Consider the following 15,153-nt stretch of genomic DNA (forward strand, 5'->3'; position numbering starts at 1 on the left):
GGCCATTTGTCTGAGGATGAAATGCAGAAGAAAAAGACAAATCAATGCCCAGCCTAGCACAAAAGGCCCGCCAAAACCTAGAAACAAACTGGGAACCTCTGTTGGACACAATATTCTCCGGAATACCATGCAAAACGAACCACATGCTGAAAAAACAACGGAACCAACTCTGAAGAGGAAGGCAATTTAGGCAAAGGCACCAAATGAACCATCTTAGAAAACCGGTCACAAACAACCCAGATAACCGACATCCTCTGGGAAACCGGAAGATCAGAAATAAAATCCATAGAAATATGCATCCAGGGCCTCTCAGGGACTGGCAATGGCAAAAGTAACCCACTAGCACGGGAACAACAAGGCTTGGCCCGCGCACAAGTCCCACAGGACTGCACAAAAGAACGCACATCACGTGACAACGAAGGCCACCAAAAGGACCTACCAACCAAATCTCTGGTACCAAAAATACCAGGATGACCAGCCAACACAGAACAGTGAACCTCAGAAATCACTCTACTAGTCCATCTGTCAGGAACAAACAATTTCCCCACAGGACAGCGGTCAGGTCTATCAGCCTGAAATTCCTGAAGAACCCGCCGTAAATCAGGGGAAATGGCAGAAAGGACCACCCCTTCTTTCAGAATGCCGACCGGTTCAAGGACCTCAGGAGAATCAGGCAAAAAACTCCTAGAAAGGGCATCAGCCTTAATATTCTTAGAACCCGGAAGATACGAAACCACGAAATCAAAACGAGAAAAAAACAAGGACCATCGAGCCTGTCTAGGACTCAGCCGTTTGGCAGACTCTAGGTAAATCAAATTCTTATGATCGGTCAGGACCACAATACGGTGCTTAGCTCCCTCAAGCCAATGTCGCCACTCCTCAAACGCCCACTTCATAGCCAACAACTCCCGATTGCCGACATCATAATTGCGTTCAGCAGGCGAAAACTTGCGGGAGAAGAAGGCACACGGTTTCATCAAAGAACCAACAGAATCCCTCTGAGACAAAACGGCCCCTGCCCCAATCTCAGAAGCATCAATCTCAACCTGAAACGGAAGAGAAACATCTGGTTGGCGCAACACCGGAGCAGAAGTAAATCGGCGTTTAAGCTCCTGAAAGGCAGAGACAGCCGCAGAGGACCAATTCGCCACATCAGCGCCTTTTTTCGTCAAATCAGTCAAGGGTTTAACCATGCTGGAGAAGTTAGCAATGAACCGGCGATAAAAATTTGCAAAACCCAAAAATTTCTGAAGGCTCTTTACGGATGTGGGTTGAATCCAATCATAAATGGCCTGAACCTTAACCGGATCCATCTCCATAGATGAGGGAGAAAAAATAAAGCCCAAAAAAGAAACCTGCACTCCAAAAAGACACTTAGACCCCTTCACAAACAAAGCATTGTCACGAAGGATCTGAAAAACCATCCTGACCTGTTTCACATGAGACTCCCAATCATCGGAAAAAATCAAAATGTCATCCGAATATACAATCATGAATTTATCAAGATAATTCCGGAAGATATCATGCATGAAGGACTGAAAAACAGATGGAGCATTAGAGAGCCCGAATGGCATCACAAGGTATTCAAAATGGCCTTCGGGCATATTAAACGCAGTTTTCCATTCATCACCCTGCTTAAGACGAACAACATTATATGCCCCCCGAAGGTCAATCTTCATAAACCAACTAGCCCCCTTAATCCTAGCAAACAAATCGGAAAGCAAAGGTAAAGGGTATTGAAACTTGACCGTGATCTTATTCAAGAGGCGATAATCAATACAAGGTCTCAAGGAGCCATCCTTCTTAGCAACAAAAAAAAAAACCTGCTCCCAACAGTGAAGAAGATGGCCGAATATGCCCTTTCTCCAAAGACTCCTTAACATAACTCCGCATGGCGGTATGTTCAGGCACAGATAGGTTGAAAAGTCGGCCCTTAGGAAACTTACTGCCTGGAATCAAGTCAATCGCACAATCACAGTCCCTGTGCGGTGGAAGGGAACTGGACTTGGGCTCATCGAATACATCCTGAAAATCAGACAAAAATTCTGGAATTTCAGAAGAGGAAGAAGAGGAGATTGACATCAAAGGAACATCATTATGAACCCCCTGACAACCCCAACTAGTCACAGACATAGATTTCCAATCCAACACAGGATTATGTACCTGCAACCACGGAAAACCCAGCACGATAACATCATGCAAATTATGCAACACCAGAAATCGACAATCTTCCTGATGGGCTGGCGCCATGTGCATGGTCACCTGTGTCCAAAACTGGGGCTTATTTTTAGCCAAAGGTGTAGCATCAATCCCCCTTAAAGGAATAGGGTTCTGCAAAGGCTGCAAGGGAAAACCACAACGCCTGGCAAACTCAAAATCCATTAAGTTCAAGGCGGCGCCTGAATCCACAAACGCCATGACAGAAAATGATGACAATGAGCAGATCAAGGACACCGATAACAGAAATTTAGGTTGTACAGTACTGATAGTAAATGAACTAGCGATCCTTTTTGTCCGCTTAGGGCAGACTGAAATGACATGAGAAGCGTCGCCACAATAATAACACAACCTATTCTGACATCTGAATCCTTGTCGTTCCGTTCTAGACAAAATCCTATCACACTGCATTGGCTCAGGACTTTGCTCTAAGGACGACGCCACAGCGCGCACAGTTTGACGCTCCCGCAAACGCTGATCAATCTGAATGGCCAGAGACATAGAATCACTCAGACCGGAAGGCGTGGGAAACCCCACCATAACATCTTTAACGGATTCAGAAAGACCCTTTCTGAAAATTGCCGCCAAAGCATCATCATTCCATTTAGTCAACACAGACCATTTTCTAAATTTCTGACAATACAATTCTGCCGCCTCTTGACCCTGAGACAGGGCCAACAAGGTTTTCTCCGCTTGATCCACAGAATTCGGTTCATCATATAATAATCCTAAAGCCTGAAAAAAGGAATCTACATTAAGCAAGGCCGGATTCCCAGATTCCAGGGAAAATGTCCAATCCTGTGGATCGCCACGCAGCAGGGAGATGACAATTTTAACCTGCTGAATGGAATCACCGGAGGATCGCGGTCTCAGAGCAAAAAACAGTTTACAATTGTTTTTAAAACCCCAAAATTTGGACCTATCACCAAAAAACAAATCAGGAGTAGGAATCTTCGGCTCTAAAGCAGGAGTCTGAACATTATAATCAGAAATATCCTGTACCCTAGCAGCAAGCTGGTCTACATGAGAAGCTAATTCCTGAACATCCATGCTGGCACAAGACTCCTCAGCCACCCATAAATAAAGAGGGAAGAGAAGACAAAACAGACTGCAGAAAAAAAAATGGCTCAACACCTTTCTTCCCTTCTTCTGAGATGCATTTAACTCATTATTGGCCAGTTGTACTGTTATGATCCGGTGACCTTGGAACCGCATGAAAACTTTCTCTGGAGTCGGTGGAACCTGTACTGACCGCAAATCCTGAACTAACACCGCAACTAGAAGTAGCCGTGGGGTGTGCCTAAAAAACCCTAGACACCTCGACACAGCCGGAGGACTAAATACCCCTATAGATGGAAATAGGAATGCTATCTTGCCTCAGAGCAGACCCCCAAAGGATAGGCAGCCCTCCACAAATAATGACTGTGAGTAGGAGAAGAATAGACACGCAGGTAGAAAACATGATTTAGCAAAAGAGGCCACTCTAGCTAAATAGGAAAGGATAGGACAGATTACTAGGCAGTCAGTATTAAAACCCTTCCAAAAATATCCACAACAGATAATACAAAAAGTTCCACAATCTAACTAAAGACATGGAATGTATATCTGCCACTCCAGAGAATCCAGCAAGACTGAGAAAATACTGACACAATCTAAGCTGGACAAGAAAACACAAAGAATAGCACTGAATTGTGAAGCACACAGCATGTGTGCCACAGGAAAAAAACCCAGACACTTATCTTTGCTGATTTGGCAGAAAGACAGGAGGAACCAGGCAGAGGTCCACACCTCACAACAACAATTGACAACTGGCAAGGACTAATGAATCCTGCACACCTAAATACCCCAGTCAGAACTGCAATCAGCAGACACACCTGACCAGGACTGCAACCCAGGGACAACTGCATTACCACCTACTACCACCAGAGGGAACCCAAAAGCAGAATTCACAACAAGAGTCTGCCTATGGAGGGTGCATTATACTAAATAGAATCTGCCTATGGAGGGTGCATTATACTAAATAGAATCTGCCTATGGAGGGTGCACTATACTATATAAAGTCTGCCTATGGGGAGTGCATTATACTATATAGAGTCTGCCTATGGATGGTGCATTATACTATATAGAGTCTGCCTATGGATGGTGCATTATACTATATAGAGTCTGCCTATGGGAGGTGCATTATAGTATATAGAGTCTGCCTATGGGGGGTGCATTATACTATATAGAATCTGCCTATGAAGGGTGCATTATACTATATAGAATCTGCCTATGAAGGGTGCATTATACTATATAGAATCTGGAGGATGGATGGGGTCATGTATTGCAAGATTCTGGCTAACAACCTCCTTCCCTCAGTAAGAGCATTGAAGATGGGTCGTGGCTGGGTCTTCCAGCATGACAATGACCCAAAACACACAGCCAGGGCAACTAAGGAGCGGCTCCGTAAGAAGAATTTCAAGGTCCTGGAGTGGCCTAGCCAGTCTCCAGACCTGAACCCAATAGAAAATCTTTTGGAGGAGCTGAAACTCAATGTTGCCCAGTGACAGTCCCGAAACCTGAAATATCTGGAGAAGATCTGTATGGAGGAGGGGGCCAAAATCCCTGCTGCAATGTGTGCAAACCTGGTCAAGAACTACAGGAAACGTCTGATCTCTTTAACTGCAAAGGTTTCTGCACCAAATATTAAGTTCTGTTTTCTATTGCATCAAATTCTTATTTCATACAATAAAATGCAAATTAATTATGTAAAAACCATATAATGTGATTTTCTCGATTTTATTTTTAGATTCTGTCTCTCACAGGTGAAGTGCACCTACGATAAAAATTACAGACCTCTCCATTGTTTGTAGGTGGGAAAACTGCAAAATCGCCAGTGTATCAATTACTTATTTTCCCCACTGTAGATCTGCAGGTGGGAAAATCTGCACTGGAAAAAATATGGCGTGCAAATTTTAAACCTATGACAGTCCGTTCATTCTTGCTTGCGGTAAAATCCAAGACAAGAGTCGCATGAAAATCAGACAAATTTTGTAGCAGAATTGCGACAGAAGTGGCAGTGAAATTCACATTTTTTTTTTGTTCTATTACTTAATATTGATGCCCATCATTAAAGAGGACCTGATACTTGCAACAAATGTTTATGTTTGACCTGGTGTAAATGCCGCCGTTCTCCTGAATTCGGCGTTGTGTTTCTTTTTTCTCTGCGCCTCTCTGTTCCTGAGATAAGGTCCTCTCTTCTCTTTATATAAATTAGGTCTTGTTATCCAAGTGGGCGTGCACTTCATGTTTAGTGCCACGCTTAGTTGGCTAAAAAGCAACTAGATTTACATACAGGAAAGAGGAGGCCATATCTCAGGAATGGAGAGGAGCAGAAACAAAAGAAAAACATTGCGAGAATCAGGAGAACAGCGGCTTTTACACAAGGTAAAAAAAAAAAAAGACATTTATGGCGAGTGACAGCTCCTCAACTATTCACAGCATTAACTTCTATGGAGCCAAGCTGTAATGCCTGACATCCCATGGGCAAGAATGACGTTCTTTTTGGAAGAAGGCAGTCATGTTTTTCTAATCATCTTAACGCTTTTAAAACCTTTAAAACCAGATCCTAAACCACCACTGATGATGACAGCAGGGTTCCCCTTTAACAAACCCCCCCACTGACACGACGTCCATACAAATGAACGATGCAGAAAACCATTTTCGGATACGGCATGACTTATCACATATCATTTTGTTTTGCCGTGATCGGTGAAGCCCTTCACTGGCAATTCGCAAAAAAAAAAGAAACCCAAAACAACAAACCGTGAGTCAGCAGCGTAGAGCGCTGACTCACGCTGAGTGACTCACCTCGTGATTGACACGTCTTAGAAGGATGGATGGGTGGGCTGCAGAGATGAGAGGCCACTCGTCTCCTGTGCCTATTAGATACCCAGCGCTGACGTCAGGCCGCCCCTCGCCTGCTTATCTCACCAGCTTGCTCATCACATGTGACATCAGGAGCGGATGCCGCACGCACAATCGGGATCTGATGTATTCATTCTCCACACAATACGTTGCATCTCAATGAGATCATATTCCCGCTCTGCTCCCGTTACATACGTATTAGCGAGGTGAAGAAAGACGCAGATACCGATTACATCAATGTAGAAGCACAGAGGGACGGATCTGGAACCTGGAAAAGCTGGGTATCTGCACAGCGCTGTTTTCTGTAGAAATAGTTCTGGGAAACAGCGCCACATTGAGTCGTGTCTGTGTCTGGTATTGCAGCTCATCATCATGAAATGAGATTAAAGAAACATTCTAGTTATAACAAGGGGGGGGGGGGGGGAGTAGCCCTTTAACATCTCCCCCCCACTGAAAGCCAAAAAAAAACAAATAACATTTATTAAATGCCATAATGGAAAAAAAAATTAAATGACAGAAATGCTATTTTTTTGTCACACCTGCCCCGAAATATGCAAAAGAAAAAAATCATATTCTGCAAAATGGTGTCAAGACAAGTTACAGCACAGCATGCAAAAAAAACAAGGCTATATAATAGAAAAGCTTGACGGAACATAAAAAAAAAGTTGTGGGTATAGGAAAATGGCTATATTAATTAAGATTATTATTATTAATAATAAGTTTGTTTTTACAAAATTCCGTTTTTTTAAGTGACTAAATTAATAATAATAGAAAAACAACAGGTTTAGTATCACCAGGATTGTACTGCCTTGAAGAATCATTTTCCCAAGTCATCTTTCTGCACAATAAATAATGTAAAAAAAAAAAGAAAAGAAAAAAAAAAAACAATGAAGGAAGATTTTTTTCCATCATTTCAAAACTACAATTTGGCCTATAAAAAAAAAATATGCAGATAAGAAAAGTTAAAGTTATAACTTTTGGAAGAAGGGAAAGAAAAGAAAAGTGGAAAAACTGGCAGTGTCATAAAGGAGTTAAGCTGCCATACCAGACCCAGCCTGAAGACAAGGCTGGTGCTCTTTCCTCTTTGCACTGCCAGTTAATTTGTAAATATTTTGCTCCATTTCAGATGACTAATTCAGACTTTTTATATAGTTCTTTTAATATATGCAGCTGCTTTCAAGCTTTCGCAGGTGGTCGCCATTAGAAACAATTGTTTAGCCCCATTCTGTTGTCAGACACGTGACCTAAGACGGTCCCAAACATTTAAGGTGTATTTACAAGGGATTGTCTATATGGAAAGATTGCTAATTTCTGAGCTACTAATAAATGGCCAGTTTTTACATCTCGGTAGAATTCCCCTTTAAGGCCCCATTTTTACAATGACCTCTGCAGCTCATCAGGAGAACAGGACGTTCTGTAATAATTGCAATGCCCGTGTGGATCTAAATGCTAAACAGCAGCGCGCAGCAGCGCTTCCCTCCGTCTAGGTGGCCGCACTTCTCCAGTCCTGGATATCAGTGATACTAATTCCCTCCTTCCTCCCACTCAGTATAAAAATGGATCATTTTAATACAAAGCAAATTAAAGAAAAAATAAACACGGAAAAGGAAAAGTCCGAGCAGCACATTGTGATCCTGAGCAAATATTATTGAGAGTTTAGAAGCAATGAGCGGGGTGTAATTAGCCGCAGACATTCATGTGTCACGCATGAGAACGAGATAAGTGATGGAGGGGAACGGGCCGTTATCGAGGAGCTATGGATCGGCCTCGTCTAGGAGGTCACTGCGGATAGACAACAGGAGCCGCTGATTAACAGCTTGTTTTCCGCCGAGATTTCATGTGCCGAACAGAACAAAGTCCAAAGACGAAACCAGGAAAGATGGAGAGTAGTGATGAGCGAGCGTGCCGAGAGTAGTGATGAGCGAGCGTGCCGAGAGTAGTGATGAGCGAGCGTGCCGAGAGTAGTGATGAGCGAGCGTGCCGAGTAGTGATGAGCGAGCGTGCCGAGAGTAGTGATGAGCGAGCGTGCCGAGAGTAGTGATGAGCGAGCGTGCCGAGAGTAGTGATGAGCGAGCGTGCCGAGAGTAGTGATGAGCGAGCGTGCCGAGAGTAGTGATGAGCGAGCGTGCCGAGAGTAGTGATGAGCGAGCGTGCCGAGAGTAGTGATGAGCGAGCGTGCCGAGAGTAGTGAGGAGCGAGCGTGCCGAGAGTAGTGAGGAGCGAGCGTGCCGAGAGTAGTGAGGAGCGAGCGTGCCGAGAGTAGTGAGGAGCGAGCGTGCCGAGAGTAGTGAGGAGCGAGCGTGCCGAGAGTAGTGACGAGCGAGCGTGCCGAGAGTAGTGACGAGCGAGCGTGCCGAGAGTAGTGACGAGCGAGCGTGCCGAGAGTAGTGACGAGCGAGCGTGCTGAGTAATGACGAGCGAGCGTGCCGAGAGTAGTGACGAGCGAGCGTGCCGAGAGTAGTGACGAGCGAGCGTGCCGAGAGTATTGACGAGCGAGCGTGCCGAGAGTAGTGACGAGCGAGCGTGCTGAGAGTAGTGATGAGTGACAGTGCTGAGAGTAGCGATGAGCGAGCGTGCTGAGAGTAGCGACGAGCGAGAGTGCTGAGAGTAGTGACGAGGAGAGTGCTGAGAGTAGTGACGAGCGAGTGCTGAGAGTAGTGATGAGTGACAATGCTGAGAGTAGCGATGAGAGAGCGTGCTGAGAGTAGCGATGAGCGAGAGTGCTGAGAGTAGTGATGAGCGAGTGTGCTGAGAGTAGTGACGAGCGAGAGTGCTGAGAGTAGTGACAAGCGAGAGTGCTGAGAGTAGTGACGAGCGAGTGCTGAGAGTAGTGATGAGTGACAATGCTGAGAGTAGCGATGAGAGAGCGTGCTGAGAGTAGCGATGAGCGAGAGTGCTGAGAGTAGTGATGAGCAACAATGCTGAGAGTAGCGATGAGCGAGCGTGCTGAGAGTAGTGATGAGTGACAATGCTGAGAGTAGCGATGAGTGAGCGTGCTGAGAGTAGTGACGAGCGGCAATGCTGAGAGTAGTGACGAGGAGTGCTGAGAGTAGTGACGAGCGAGCGTGCTGAGAGTAGTGACGAGCGAGCGTGCTGAGAGTAGTGATGAGTGACAGTGCTAACAGTAGCGATGAGTGAGCGTGCTGAGAGTAGTGACGAGCGGCAATGCTGAGAGTAGTGACGAGGAGAGTGCTGAGAGTAGTGACGAGCGAGCGTGCTGAGAGTAGTGACGAGCGAAAGTGCTGAGAGTAGTGACGAGGAGAGTGCTGAGTAGTGACGAGCGAGTGCTGAGAGTAGTGATGAGTGACAATGCTGAGAGTAGCGATGAGAGAGCGTGCTGAGAGTAGCGATGAGCGAGAGTGCTGAGAGTAGTGACGAGCGAGAGTGCTGAGAGTAGTGACGAGCGAGAGTGCTGAGAGTAGTGACGAGCGAGAGTGCTGAGAGTAGTGACGAGCGAGCGTGCTGAGAGTAGTGATGAGTGACAATGCTGAGAGTAGCGATGAGCGAGCGTGCTGAGAGTAGTGATGAGTGACAGTGCTAACAGTAGCGATGAGTGAGCGTGCTGAGAGTAGTGACGAGCGGCAATGCTGAGAGTAGTGACGAGGAGAGTGCTGAGAGTAGTGACGAGCGAGCGTGCTGAGAGTAGTGACGAGCGAAAGTGCTGAGAGTAGTGACGAGGAGAGTGCTGAGTAGTGACGAGCGAGTGCTGAGAGTAGTGATGAGTGACAATGCTGAGAGTAGCGATGAGAGAGCGTGCTGAGAGTAGCGATGAGCGAGAGTGCTGAGAGTAGTGACGAGCGAGAGTGCTGAGAGTAGTGACGAGCGAGAGTGCTGAGAGTAGTGACGAGCGAGAGTGCTGAGAGTAGTGACGAGCGAGCGTGCTGAGAGTAGTGATGAGTGACAATGCTGAGAGTAGCGATGAGCGAGCGTGCTGAGAGTAGCGATGAGCGAGAGTGCTGAGAGTAGTGACGAGCGAGAGTGCTGAGAGTAGTGACGAGCGAGCGTGCTGAGAGTAGTGATGAGTGACAATGCTGAGAGTAGCGATGAGAGAGCGTGCTGAGAGTAACGATGAGCGAGAGTGCTGAGAGTAGTGACGAGCGAGAGTGCTGAGAGTAGTGACGAGCGAGCGTGCTGAGAGTAGTGATGAGTGACAATGCTGAGAGTAGCGATGAGAGAGCGTGCTGAGAGTAGCAATGAGCGAGAGTGCTGAGTAGTGATGAGCGACAATGCTGAGAGTAGCGATGAGCGAGCGTGCTGAGAGTAGTGACGAGCGAGCGTGCTGAGAGTAGTGACGAGCGAGCGTGCTCGGATAAGGTGTTCTCAGAGTGCGCTCGTGTCCTAATTGAGTATTTTCGGCGTGGAAAAAAAAAATGCTTGAGTCAGTGTGGCTCCATGTCTTGCATCTGTTCGACAGCCGCAACACATGTATGGATTGTCTATTAATCAATTTCTGCATGAGTTGCGGCTGTCGAACCGACACGAGACATGCAGTAGCGGGGACTCAAGCTTTTAAGCACGCCGAAAATACGCAATTATGACACGAACGTACTCGCTAATCACTAATGGAGAGGTCTAAACCAAGATATAAAGATGGACGTGATGGTCTGAGAGACATCTGCCCACCCAAGAAATGGACTGTGTCAGCGAGGGAACACATCTGATCAGATCGATTGATAGAGTATATATATGACGATAATAGATAGATATAGATAAAAGATAGATGATAGATAATAGATGATAGATAGATAATAGATCGATAGATAGATAGATAGATAGATAGATAGATAGATAGATAGATAGATAATAGGTAAATGATAGATGGATAATAGATAGATAATAGATAGATAGATTGTAGATAGATGATAGATAATAGATAGATAATAGATATATGATAGAAGATAATAGATATATGATAGACATATGATAGATAATAGATAGATAATAGGTAATAGATATGTGATAGATAGATAGATAGATAGATAGATAGATAGACATATGATAGATGACAGATAATAGATAGATAATAGGTAATAGATAGATAGATAATAGATATATGATAGATAGATAGATAGATAGATAGATAGATAGATAGATAGATAGATGATAGATAGATAGATAGATAGATAGATGGATGCTACTTGTCGCACCCGGTATTTCCAGCCTGTGATTCATGTGGTTTTCTGTTCTTTCTTATCACGATGTATTACTCATCACTTACTATAATAATGCTCTGGGACGGCGGCCAGGCGACCACTTTTGAACTAATGTACTGACAACACTTGTGACGCCAGTCGCTGCGCTTCTGTGTGATTGTTGTTGTGTTTTTGTTTTTCTGCATGTAACACGGAGACTGAATCATCCTCGCCCCGGTATCTGCTGGCACAATGGCTGATCAAAGCAAGCGCCATCTCTGTGGAGAATGCCGTCCTGTGGTGCGAATATTAAGAGACGACTCATTGTGAAGATAATGATCAGTAATTGTTTTGCCCGTGCGTACCACCCTGTGCACCTCTTTTTATTTTCTCCACATAACCCGTCATCTTCTGTGACCACACAAAGAGCGTCTGCCACTTGCTGTGCCCCCGCCATCTCCTGTCCTCCAGTCCTCTGTCACGCATAGAGCCCCTGACACTTGTTCCCCTTGTCCCTGCCTACTGACAGTTTCACTACTACATTCAGTACCATCCAGCACAGCCTCCGCCACCTGGATCCTCTGTCCATGACACCCTCAGCATCTTCAAACCCCCACGAGATGCCCGTGATACCTATTTTAGTCTCCAGCCATCATGAAGAGCCCTTGTCTCCGATATGTCCTGCCCTCTCACTGACCCCCACAATCAGTAGCGTAGTTTGATGTTTTGAGGTCAGAATGCAAATTTTCCAACAAGGCTCCCAACTTTCAAAGATTGTAATTAGTATTGGTTCTATCATATGAGCCAAAGGAAACTTTTGGGCCCCTGTAAGCTCTAGGGCCCAGTTGCAATTGCACCTCATGCACCCACTATAGAGTTGTGCCCCCGCCTGCTGAACTCCACCACCCTGGGTTCACATTACTTGGCGGCGGGTCATGAACTTGGTGATAGTTTCCATGTCTGATTGTTCTCCATCTCCCTGACCATTTATACATCTCCTCCCAATCATATACATAGTTGCAATTTTTCTCAGTGTCAATATTTTTGTTTTCCACATGCTCCGGACCGTCCCTCCCATGCTACTCACTGACGAAACGCCCTGCGCTTGTGTAAGGGTTCCCGCTAACACAATTCTGAGAAGTTCCGACTTTCTTGCGGCTTGTGGTGACACTTCTCTCTTTCTAATCTAAATCGAGAGATCGGACGGTTTCAATACTGACCGGTTTACGGCTCGTTGTGCAGCCCTTCCAGTAAAGAGGGCCTGCGGTGAGCATGGCGGGCATCCAAGAGGAAGCGTTTCAGAAGGTCATCTCCCACCAACAGGAAGTTCAGGGGTTTCCTGTTTTTCATCTGTGACTCCTTATTTTAAGAGACATAGGGGAAACTGCAACAATGACAGACCATCTGCCCGGCCCCGACGCAGCCGGAGGGGTGCCGCATGAAATTAGGACCCATCCTCGGACAGTCGCCTGGCTTCCGCTCATCCCCAGGATTCAATATCCTTCTGGGGTTCATTTAGAAGCCATTGCTGTCATATGTCACAATGCAGAAGAGACAATGTACATAATTCCACCCATACACCACCGAACCTTTTGGCTGCTCAAGAGGTGGGCATTCCCCACTAGAAGCGTCTTAAGGCCCCTATAAGCCTCACGATTTTAGTGAGGTCAGCCTACCATTTCACGTGCATGAAGGCCACCCAACAAACATCTGGATCACAGTGCATGAGAATTATTAATTCCCTCTCCCCATTGAGAACGCATGTACACTCCGCTGAACTGAGCATGCATGCGCATGAGGGGTCCGGAGGGCTCACTGTCGGAGGAGCGAGTTATGGTCACCTAAAAAAAAGTTTTACATACATCAACAATCCCCAGGCATCACACGGTTGTGGCATCCCTCTGTTGTCCCTCTTGGAAATATATGAATAAGTTGACAACTGAGTATTATCAGTCCCCTTTAGATACAAGCTCTTACACACACTGATGGAGAAGCAACACCATGTTCTGGGAAGATGCGCGCATCTGAAATTCTGCGCACTATGATGCACATTTTTCTAAAACCAAATTGTGCGGTTATTCGGCATCACCGTGGGCAAAGTCTCAAATGAATGAGGCATGTGGTCCCACCCCGACACCATCATCAGAGTTCCTCAGGGGCAGACCATGTAAAAAAACACGCCCTGTTGGTAAGGGAAATATTACCGCCCAGTTGCGATATTATTCCTACATTTCCAGGAGGAATGACTCAATGTGGGCTTTTCTCAAAAAAATTATTTTAAGACCTCCTAGGAAAAGCGGGTCTCCTGTATGGGTGGCAAACACGACGAAAAGTAGAGATGCAAGGTGACCCATGATGAGATAGAACGCACTCTGGTGGTCCCCAATCCTCTACAAAACATCCCTGAAAGTAGTAGTTGGTATTAGTGTTGCAGTGTCTCGTGTCCTACATCAACCAGACCACATCAGACCAGAAGAACAAAGGGATAAAAAAAACAAAAATAACAATGTCAGCGCCAATTTCACATTTCTACCGCCATCAGAATAAGTAAAATGTTTACAATGAGCCAAGAGCAGCCATAAATCCTCAGGAAGTTATAAAAGGAATCGTCAAAAATAGCAACAGTAGATGATGGAATAAAGCCAGAAGAAGCCGACGCGGGGTGACGAGCCGCGATTGCCCTCCTGAGCATTAAATCACCCTTTAGGAAGGGCACCAGTTCCACGCATTCATTCCTGAGTCATTTTACTGTTCTGTGCTACGTGACAAAGTGGCACGGGCCCTGATGGCATGACAGAGCAATTAGGAGCATCAAAGGCTCCGAGACAATGGTGCCGTCCAGCGGGCGTCTCCGTCATTCCCAAGTGACGCTTTTCACATAGATCACTGCCACCCAGACAGCTCAAGGAGACTTGTTCACCAGAATGACGTTTTTGCCCTGACATCAGAGAGTCCGGCACATGAAAAAACGTGACTACAGTGCCTGAGTACGTGTCAGATTACACCGCTGCGGAGGGTTCCTATGCCCATTGGGCAAGTTATTGGCACACACTTGTAGAGGCGCACTCTAAGAACTTGTAGAGTGATGACTCTGACTAATTGTTGGCCCCTTTAAGGCAGAGGTTCAGTGTTCTGCCAGGCCACAATTTTGCCTATTTTTTGGGGGGGAAGCATAGTTGCTTACAATGGCCCCGAGACAACAAGGGCCACTTTTGCATTTAATCCTCGACTCTGCACTCTTCTTCAAGACACATATCCAAGCCCTTGCCTCCTCCTGCCGTCTCAAACTCAAAAATATTTCCCGGATCCGAGCATTCCTTGACCGCGACACCACAAAAACACTAGTGCATGCCCTTATCTCCCGCCTTGACTACTGCAACCTCCTACTGTCTGGCCTCACCTCTAGCACCACTGCAATCCATCCTACACTCTGCTGCCAAACTAACCTACCTGTCCCCCCACTATTCCCCGGCCTCTCCCCTATGCCAAGCCCTTCACTGGGTTCCTATCACCCAGAGACTCCAGTACAAAACCCTAACCATGACGTACAAAGCCATCCACACCCTGTCTCCTCCATACATCTGTGACATGGTCTCCCGGTACTTACCTACACGCAACCTCCGATCCTCACAAGATGTCCTTCTCTACTCCCCTCTCATCTCTTCTTCCCACAATTGCATACAGACTTCTCCCGTGCTTCCCCCTTACTCTGGAACTCTCTACCACAACACTTCAGACTTTCGCCTACCATAGAAACCTTCAAAAGGAACCTGAAGACTCACCTCTTCCGACAAGCCTACAGCCTGCAGTGATCCTCAACCTACTGAACCGCCGCACAACCAGCTCTACCCTCTCCTAGCGTATTCTCACCCATCCCCTGCAGACTGTGAGCCCTCGC

General features: G+C 46.1%; 1 long non-coding RNA gene across 1 annotated transcript in view; it reads right to left on the reverse strand.

The window, feature by feature from the left end:
• Positions 1 to 15,153, reverse strand: part of LOC143787609 (uncharacterized) — a 135,855-nt gene that overhangs the window by 26,797 nt on the left and 93,905 nt on the right. The window lies entirely within an intron of this gene.

Source organism: Ranitomeya variabilis, chromosome 8 (genome assembly GCF_051348905.1).
Source record: "Ranitomeya variabilis isolate aRanVar5 chromosome 8, aRanVar5.hap1, whole genome shotgun sequence".
NCBI classification, from domain to species: Eukaryota; Metazoa; Chordata; class Amphibia; order Anura; family Dendrobatidae; genus Ranitomeya; species Ranitomeya variabilis.